At 50.4% G+C, this 10,380-nt stretch overlaps 1 long non-coding RNA gene across 1 annotated transcript; it reads left to right on the top strand.

Moving 5' to 3' along the window:
• The first annotated feature begins 603 nt into the window (after positions 1-603).
• LOC125961220 (uncharacterized) lies at positions 604-9,709 on the top strand. Its single transcript, XR_007471638.1, has 3 exons — positions 604-706; positions 4,119-4,203; positions 8,054-9,709. It is a non-coding gene; the product is annotated as an uncharacterized LOC125961220 (long non-coding RNA).
• Positions 9,710-10,380: the final 671 nt, after the last annotated feature.

The raw sequence follows: 10,380 nt of genomic DNA, 5'->3' as shown, positions 1-10,380 counted from the left end.
ATGAGAGTCATTAGTACTGGTTACTGTCCACACTTTTGGCAGGGTGCCAAGCACGCAGGTTTTTAAAGGAACTTGACTTCTGGCATCAAAACCCCATAGGATGCAGGGGCCACCAACATCTCCCTCTCCTACTTCAGTGCACCCAAGTAAGATGCCATAAATAAGGTAGTTCTATTTCCAGGATACCCAAGTGTCTCAGGAAGTGTCAGAAGATTCTCAGAAAGGGTTGTTGAAAGGCGGTGCAGAACCCAGAGGGAGTACAGACAAAAGCTGAATTGCATTGACATTGACATGACCTGGGAGCCCGAAGATCTGACTTCCGGTTCCTGGTTTTGCCCCTTCCCACCTCAGGGGCTTGACTCTTTCCTTTCTCTCGCCCTCTGGGGCCTCAGTTTCCCCACCTGAGACATGGAGCAAGACAAATAGCTAATCTAGCACCCGTGAACAGATGGAAAGATATTTTGAATTCCCATCACTTATTTTTCTTTGAATGAACTTATCTATCCAGTGGGCAGGGTCGGAGAGACTCGAGGAGGGATAGCAGCGATGGGAATGCCATCCAGCTAAGTTTCTGTGTTTGAGAATGATGCTTGGGCCCACAGAACTCTGGACAGAGGGCTGTGTTGTCGGGCATTGGATGGAGCGCCCTTCTGGAAGCCGGTGGCCGGGTCTGATGCAAGCGTGCCAGGAAGTCCTGGGCCTGAAGGTAAGTGTTTGTGTAAGAAGTCAGGGCGGGGGCAGGAGGGGGGCCGCAGTGATTGTACCAAGGAGGCCAGAAACCTGAGCACGTCCTGCCTGCAGTCAGACGGGGGTCACCAAACCCAGACTAAATAGTCTGGCGAGCCAGGCTCTGGGCTGTCTGGAAAATGATCCCAGGATGGAAAGAACCCGTCGGGGAGGGGCTGAGAGGGGGGCACATTTAACAACACGGAGCCCTGTATCAGCAGCCACTCCGAGGCCACCTCACTAAGGTGGGGCCTAACCATGAACCAGACGGAGGTTTGAATTTTTCATTTCAGTTTCCGCTTCTTAATAGGAGAGGGGGAGGGGGTGGGAGGCTGAGGGGCAGCCCGGGTCCCTCCTCTCTGCTCGCCTGCATGAGGTTCAGGGCTGCACACATTGCTCTGTTCTCCGGGCCTGGAGCCAGGTTCTCATACCTGAAGGGGTCCAAGTGCCACTGTGTGGCCTTGGGCTGGTTAATTAGCCTCTCTGTGCTTTTTTTTTTTACCACCCCTCACTTGTCAAGCAGGTGTAAACCTGGGTGCCTATGTTGATTGAGACTGGGGGCTGAGCAAGCATATATGTGCCTTTGGGTGGGTGGGACACAGGTGCCCCTTCCAGGCAGAAACTGTCCCCTGGATTCAAACCAGCAAGTCAAGTACTTGGGCCAGGTGCCCTTGGGCAGTGAACAACACGCGTATTCACACTTGGCAGTCCTGGGCAGGAGCATGAAAGGGGTAATTCCTAGTACATTACTGAGCACCTGCTCTGAGTCCGTCACCACCCTCCATGCCCATTGACGCTAGGAGACGTATGTTCTTTCCCTCTTCTTAGAGAAGAGAAAATGGAGGCTCAGAGAGGTTAAGTAACTTGCCTGAGGTCACACAGCTGGTTAATGGCAGCATCAGGATTGGAACACAGGTCTAATCCTAAAGCCCTTTCTGTAACCCCTCGTAGCCTTATTACCATGAATGTTACTATTTCCCGCTAACGTTCACAGCAACACAGTTCACAAGAACCAAACAGTAAAAAGCATCCAGGTGTCCACTGATGGATAAATGGCTAAATAAAATTCGGTCCGTCCATACAATGGAATATTATTCAGCCTCAGCAAGGAAGGAAATTAGGACATGTGCTACAACAGGGATGAACCTTGAAGACATGATGCTGAGTGAAATAAACCAGACAGATACTGTATGAGTGCATTTATATGGGGTACAGAGAGCAGTCAAATTCATAGAGACAGAAAGTAGAGAGGAGGTTGTCAGGGGCTGAGGGGAGGGCATAATAAATAGTTATAATTTGCTGGATACAGAGTTTCGGCTTGGTGTGATGACAAAGTTCTGGAGATGGATTGTGGGGATGTTTGCACAACCAAGTGCAACTGAGCTGTACACTTAAAAATGGTTAAAAGGGTAAATTTCGTTACCTCTGTTTCACCATAATTTAAAAAAATCACTTCTTTATGGAGATATTTGCGACTCCCCACTCACCCCCAAACAAGCCTGCTCCCACAGAGGCCCCTGCTTCCTCTTGCCCACCTCTGCACCCGGAAAACACGGGCTTCACCTCTGGGCCCGGAAAAGACAGTGGCCTTGCCTGCCTCCACCCCTGAGGACCAGCCCAGCACCCCCCAGGGTGCCCCACCCCCAGGTCCAGCCCAGCACCCGCATTCAGGAGATCATTCTGAATGAATGGCACCAGCTACAGATAAACCATAATGCCGTCTGTTTAAATGTCGATGATTAGAAAAGAGAGTTTCCCTGGGGCATTTGAAAATCTGGTTCGCTGAACCACACTGGACAAGCCCAAGGCTGAAAGCCCTGTGGTTCTCATCTGGGGAGTGAAGCACAGACCCCGCAGTTTCTTCTGAAAGTCCCGGAGAAGCCCCTTGACATCTCCTGACCTTGACTCTGCAGAGCAATGAGCACAGCGACCAGGACGCAGTGACTGACTCTGTCCCTTCGGCAGGTCTGCAAACTGAACATACATTTCTCCAGTCCTTCTCAGGACTTGGAGTCCTGGCTCCACTGCCCAGCTCTCAGTGAGGCGAGCAGATGGTCACAAAAACCGGTGGTGGCCCGGTCATCCTGACGATGCCCGGGGTCCCTCCCAACCCCAGCCCTTGGCTTTTGTGCCTTCCAGGCCTCGGAGCATCTCACTCTGCTCTGGGTGGTTTTGGAGCCTCCAGCAGAGCAGTGACAAGTGCAGAGAGATGGGCGATCACGAGCCCATTTCAGAGTTAGTGAAACTGAGGTCTGCACCAGACAGATGACGTGACTGCTCCTTCAGCCCATTTCCCGGAGCTGGAGGACACATTCATTCATTTTGTAAATGTTTGTGAGTTCTTGCCAGGCACAGGGCTGGATGCTGCAGATATAATGAGACGGGTGGGGTGGGAGGTATCCGGCAAGCGTGTCCTACCTTTATCTGGCTCACAGTACAGGGGTGGAGAAAAAAGTTCAGCAAAATCTCTCAAGTAAAATTAAACTGGAAACCGGGATAAGGGGTGTGAAAGAGAGGAAAGGGAGCTCGGAGAGCTGATATAGTAGCAACGACTGGTCTGGTCTGGGGAGGTCCTGCAAGGCGTCTCTGAGCTTCCTCAGATTAACGCTTCCGAAAATCAGGCTGAAATCTGATCACCGGGAGGGGGAAGAGAACTTTCTAGACAGAGGGAAAGCCATGTGCGAAGGCTGGCGTGTGGACCAAGCAAGTCAGTGCAAATCACAGGAAGGTCAACATGACCAGAGTCATGGAAGGGGCATGGGTGGTGGAGAGGGCTAGCCATCCCCTTCCGGAAGGTCTCTGGTCCACAGCCTGGGGCCCAGAGGAGGCATGGGAGGGGCTCATCAGGGCTGAGACATGGCTGAGTTTGTGTTTTGAAAAGATCACACGTATTGCTGAGTGTGCAATGGCTGGAGGGAGCTGGCAGAGAAATGTTAAAGGCTACTGCAGGCATCCAGGCGAGAGATGAGGGCTGCCGGCATCAGGAAGGCAGCGGGAAACGGCGAGAAGAAGACAGATTCAAGAGAGATTTTGGCAGGAAAACCTCCAGGACCTGCTGGGTGGTGCGGGGGGGAGGGGTAAGGGAGACAAGGGTGCAGGGAAGCCCCACTACTGTGATGGGGTCCCTGGAGGCACGGGGCGGAGTGGGGTGATGAAAAAGCTGCAGTCACAGAAAGCTCTTGGAGGCCAGCTGGTCCGCACCTGTCATCTTACAGATGGGGAAACTGAGGCGCTTAAAAGCAACGTGCCTTTTCCAAGAGAACACAGGGAGGCCGTGGCGAAGCCGGGACCAGAATTCAGTTCTCATAGGACCGATGATGAGATGTCAGCTACAGTCCAGCCAGGGCAGAAACTTCATTCATTCATTCAATCAGCATTGTTTGATCCCACAGAAATGAATATATCCCAGTTCCTGCCCTCAAGGACTCCTTGGTGAAGGAGACAGACACACAGACCTGCCATGAGAACCCAGGGTTGGTAAGGATCCAAGGGGAATTCACTACAGCTGTAGGAAGCACAGAGAAAGGAGAATTCATTCTGCTTGGGGGGTTTTGAGAGGCTTTAAGAAGGAGGTGGTTTTTGAGCTGAATCTCTTAGGTATGTGTTTGCTGGTAGTACAAAGGAAGGAAAGAAAATCAGGCATCAGGAGAGGCATGTGCAAAGGACCAGGGGCATGAAACTGCGTTGGGCATATTCACGAATTGAAGAAGTGTTGGTTTGAGTGGAGAGTTAAGTGCAGGGAGCAGGGCTGGCCTAGAGGCCTGGGTCAGATGGACCTTCTGTGGGAGTGGATCTCAGTTCTCTGGCAAACATTCCAGCCCTGCAGGGGATGGCTTTTGTCATTGTTAACTGGAATCCTCCTTTTGCATGATAAAACATTAACATCCTCCAGAATACAAAAAGATGTGATGGTCATTAGGTTTTCCCATGTCTGACTACCACATTGCTTCATTAAACCAAGAGGCAGCTTAGGGTCACTGCAAACAACGGGGCCCTGGAGCAAGCCTACCTGCGTACAGACTCCAACGCCACGAGACCTTGGGCAAATCACTGTCTTGGTTTTCTCATCTCTAAAATGGTGATACATCTAGGATTAGGACTAACACACGTACAGGGCTTAAAAGAGTGCCTGGTACTCATTAGATATTAGCTATGCTTGTTGATTTCACAGCAACCCTATAAGACAGATGCTGTTATTATCCTCTCTACTTTAAAGGTAAGAAAGTTGAGGCTTGAAAAAGGTTCAGACGGAAGTTGGTAGAGCTGGGATTTGAAGCCAGATCCTGAGTTCTTATCTGTTGTGCTACACAATGTCTGATCTGAACCTGAAAGTCAGGGATACATGCAGGTGATTCTAGGCCGGGGAATCCAATTTCAGGCTGGCAAAGGATGTACTTGGCCTTCATCAAAGCAGGGCTGGTTTTGGCAGGCCCATCCAGGGAGGCAGGGCTCAGCATCTGAGCCACGACAATTGCATTTCCAGAAATGGAATAGCTATGGCAGGAGTATAAACTCTGGAGACAGACAGCTGTAGGTGCAGATCCTAGCTCTGACCACCTCCGGGCCGAGTGACCTTGGACGAGGCACGAACATCTCCAAGCCTCGGTTTTCCCATCTGTGAAATGAGACGTCTGGTTAGCCTAAGTCAAAGGAAATTTCCAGCACCAATGTAACCTCTTAAGTAATAAGTGTCCATGCAGCTAGCTCAGAAAAAGGAAATGATGTCTCCCCGGGACCCGTTGGACTGTGCCCTGTGGCCACCTAAACTTACTGAGACTCAGTTTACTCGCCTAATAAACAGGCAGAGTAAATCCAAGTGGGGCTCTGCCTCCCTCTCAGAGTTACCACGTGTGCAGGGAATGTGGCTTTGGAGCACTGCAGCCAGAGCTTGATTCCTAATTCTGCCCCGAAGACGCCTTTGTGCAAGTCTGAGTCTGAGTCTTCATCTGTAAAATGGGCACGATAATTCCGGTTTTACAGAATTTGATTGAAGAATTATAGGTAACATACATTTAGCATCTCATGCAGAGTAGACACGCAGTTAATAGGAAATAACGATAATAACATCCCAGCTGATAGTCTGGGGTGACTCCTTCAGGCCGGCCACTGTGCCTTCTGAGCTTGTATCATAATTCAGATAAACCACACAAAGGTGCTTTGTAAACTGTAAAGTCCGGTGCACACATATATGGCACCAGAGGAAGGTCATTGGATGACCCCAGGACCTCCTTAGGAGCAGAGAGCCCCCATACATGGAGATGTCACAGTCACCACAAGACGGTGGCGTGCACGCCCCCCACCCTAAAAGTTTTCTTGTGTTAGAATTTGAGACACTCCCAACTCAGCAGAGGCATCGGCCGCTCCAGCAAGGCGGCAGTGAAGTGCCCACTGGGTTCTTTTCAAGTTCCAGCGGCATGTAATGACAGCCTTTTCCTCCACTCATAAACCACATATGGAATTAATAGCACCAGCATCAAACCAGACCCGGCTGGGTTTATTCACCAGAAAGAGTGAGATGTTCAGAAAGCAAGGCCAGGAGAGGCAGAGAAGGCTTTAACAAGCTTCTAGGTGGGATTTTTATTCCCCCTCCTTTTTCACTTTATTGAATCTGGTCCTTGCTGATTTGGTTACAGCCTGTGATTTCGGTTTATGATTCAATAACCCATTTGAAAGCTTGTAAATAGCACGGTTTTGCTATCTGCTCTCTCCTCCCCAAGGGGGTTGCCGCTGAAGATAGAGGGGGAGCCTGCGTGCTGTCGCAGCTGGGTGGGCAGCCATTGGGGGGTGTTCTGAGGGTGGGACTGCTGAGCAATGTGGACCTGGGGTGGGGTCTTGACCACTGGATAAGATGGACCCAGCCTCAAGCAACAATTGGATCCCCCAATCCAAATGAGGATTTCTCCCATCCAGACATGACCGTGTCTGGGTGTTCCTGATTCTCCCCACCCCAACCAGAGCTGGGGACCCCACTGGCACAAGCCCCAGCTCACCCCTTAGGAAGCCGCAAGTGATCGCAGTGGCTATGGTTCACAGATTCTGTGTCCTCAGAGCCAGATTTCTTGAGAGGGTCATGTACACTCCCTCATCTTGGCATGAATGAGTCCAGCCAAGATGAGTCCCAGGCAAATAACCAATCAATAAGTGATTGTTGATATAACTCACTGATTTGGGGTGGTTTGTTTCACAGCAGTAACTGACTGATACACTATCTGCTGGGGGCTTTTCAACTTTATTAACCAAATGACTAAATGAGTAGATGAATGCTACAGTTCTCTAAATCGTTGGGTCCATGAGTTGGAGAGGTCTTAATGGTGGGATTCTGTGCTTCTGAGTCTCTGTGGTTTAAATTCCTGGAGTAGAAGCTGGGCACGATCTCTCCAGGAGAGCAGCATGATCCATGCAGAAAGGTCCATGCTGATCTTTGCCCCATCCCACGTTTCCATTTGACCTTGGTGAGAGCATCCCAGTGCCAGGCAGCTGAGTGTAAGGGGAAGTGGAAACAGTTGAACTGGGACACATCTTCATGACTCCTCTGCCCACAGGGAAAAGCCTAAATGCTATGGGAGGACCTCCAGGCTCTGGTTTGATCTATCTCCTGGTCTTGTCTCCTGCAGCTACACCACCATACTGCCTAAGATGGGACACTCAATTCTGCTCAATGGTCTCCAAACACATCATGCTTTTTCATGGATCCCTGCCTTTGCTCCTACCATCTCCTCTGCCCAAAATGCCCTTCCTCCATTTAGCCCCCAATGAACCCCTACTCATACTGCAAAACCCAACCAACATAGCCCTTCTATGAAATTTTCCCCAAACTGAGCTAGAAAGCTCTTCCTTGTGATACTGAAATAATTTAATGGCATGTCAGATCACACCCCATTTCCCCGAGTAGACTGTGAACTCCTCCAGAGCATGCTCAATAACACCAAAGAGGGTAAATGGGTGAGTGAGTGACCGGTGTGGGTACCTTTCCAACAAGGTAGAATGGTTCTGTGCAAATGCCATGGGCACTGCAATCAACAGATCCTGGGTTCAGATGCAGAGGATTGTTACTCCATGAGACTAGGCTAATTCCATTGTTTCATGGGTCTTAGTTTTCCCAGCTATAAAATGGGACCAAGAGTGATCATGGCAGGACATACTATCTCCAGAGAAAAGGCTCCTTCCCTTCTCCCTGCCAAGGGACTCAGTCCTCCTCTTCTGAGGGGAAGGCTGCCTCTTTGGCCTTCTTCATGGCACCTCTCCCAGGGGTGGGAGGTCTCAGGAGGTTGGGAATCAGGGAGAGGCTGGAGCTCAGGCTTCTCTGAAGGTACTTTTCTCTCCGTAGGGAGTCTCTGTGAGCAGCGTGACACCATCATCATCATCTTCATCATCCACATCAACTCCTATTTATCAGACACCAATGAGGACTTTCCGTTCATTATCTCTCAACAGTCCTGCCGGGTAGAGACTCCTATTATCCCCATTTTAAAATAAAAACACGGAGCCTTGGGGAGGTGCTAGGACCTGGTGAGATGATTTCTCTCCTTCTCATTGTTCTCTTCTTGGTCTGAGGATCTTTTATCTTTGACCTTGTATCTCTGTGCAGTTAGTCGTGGGGAAACCATTGTTTGATTTGGGGCTGATCTCAGTGAGCCTATGGCTTGGGTTTCCTGGGCTCCAGACTATGCTCCCTGGAGACCAAAGGAGAGAGAGTGGGAAGCAGGGTCCAGGAGAGCTCCTAGGGCTTGGAGTAGCCTCAGTGAGGTACTTCTGCATTTGTCAGCACCACCTGATGCGTTCTCCCCAGTTCCCCCTGTTTGACAGACATTCTTCAGTGCCTAGTGTTCGCCAGGCTCTGTGCCAAGAGGAGGAGATGCTGAAACAAATGTCATTGTTATGCCCTCAAGAGCCTACCAGTCTGATGGCTGAGGGAGCCCTGAAGACAAGCTTCTGGAGGCCATTTATCTAAAGGCTGTAGTTAATGACACTTGGAAGTGAGAAGCCATTAAGGCATCATCTTGGTGTCAACTCCAGTCAATTGCTCATGGCCTCCTCGAAGCTCAAGGGCTTGGAAAGAAAGGATGCTATGATTGATTAGCAATGTCTGCCGTGTGCACGGCTAGGAGAGTTCTGCTCTGTGTGCCAATTACCTGCTACCCCTGGTTGAGCAATGCTACTCTTTGTAGGTGTGACAGCCTGCCCAGTCAGAAAGGTTGAAGGAAGCCATAAACAGGATTTTTGCAATCCTGATCTGAGCACGGTCTACATGCCTTGGAGGAAGGTAGGATTTCTGCTCCTGGGAGAGTCTAGAAGGCTCCCAGAAGTACTGACAAGTGAGCTGAGCTTGAAGGATAAGATTTCAGTATCTTATAAGTGATTCCCATTGACATATCCTGAACACTTAGTGTATTCCGTATATTTTTCAGATGGAGAAGATGTCAGGGAGGATCTTTCAGGCAGCAAGGTACAAGGGACATCTTGAATGCAGTGTAGCGAGGGTGACAAGAGAAAGGAGTATGAGGAGAACAGAGCTGGGGGCAGGGGAAGCAGCTCACAAGGGTTCTGGAGTAGAGTTTGGCTTTCATCCCACAGGCCCTAGGAGCAAGGGGGCACCTTGCATTTGAGCACCATTTCTCTGCATGGAGCCACCAGCGAGGGGGCGGCTGCGGGGCTGAGATATCTTCTCCCTGGGTGTTCTCAGCCGGGAGAACAGCGCTCCTGCAGCCATGAGGACACTGCTATTTTAAGCCACCTGCCAACAGCCCGCCTGCCTCCCCCACTGCTGTCTTGACACGCGGCTCCTGGCAGCGAACCCAGTGTCACCCCAGCAGACAGCGCTGGGCGGCTGGATGCAGATGCACACCTGGGCAGGTGACAGCTGTGGGGACCCCAAGCAGCTTCCCACCCCTAGCGCCCAGCATCCTTGACCCACTAGCCTGGGGGTGGGGCTGAGGGGAACCCACATCCTGCCCCGCTCAGACAAGGCAGGCAGACCTGGGGGCTAACCTCTGGTCTTACATATGTGGTAAGACGTCTCTCTTCTCATCTCGTCTCTCATCTCTTCTCGTCTCTCTCTGTTTTTCCTCATCTGTAAAATGGGTATAATGATGAAATAATCATGCTGCCTCACAGGATGCCGGGGGAGCTCTTCAGGCGATCAGATATGTAAGGGACCAGCACTGTGCCTGGCACATGTTAGGAGGTGAGAGCATCTGTACCAACCACCAGCACGCTCCCCCCACTTACCCTGCCTTATTCCTCCCCACCTGACATTATGTTGGATATTCCTTGGACTGTGACAGCAGAGACTCTGGATCCTTAGCGTCTAACAGTGCCTGACACTATAGGAGGTGCTCGTAAGTAGATCATGAATGAAAAGAATGGTCCTTGTTATATAGTTTCACCTCTCTAAGACTTCGTTTCTCATCTGTAAAGCCTTCATTCATCCATTCATTCACCCGTGAGTCACTGAGCTCCTACTATGCCCCAAGTACTGTGTGAGGCTCTAAGAACCAAAACTGTACAAACGTGAATGGCCCACAATGTCCAGACTGGGTCTGTTTTCATCCGGTTAAGGATTAAATTACTAATTCTAAAAGTGGACAAAATTAGAGATTATTTGACCTCCAAACAGGTGGATCTATACCCAGTCTCATCACCATTCATAAAACA

This window comes from Orcinus orca, chromosome 15 (genome assembly GCF_937001465.1).
Source record: "Orcinus orca chromosome 15, mOrcOrc1.1, whole genome shotgun sequence".
NCBI classification, from domain to species: Eukaryota; Metazoa; Chordata; class Mammalia; order Artiodactyla; family Delphinidae; genus Orcinus; species Orcinus orca.
Note: the sequence above shows the minus strand (reverse complement) of the source record. Positions and strands in the feature narration are given on the sequence as shown.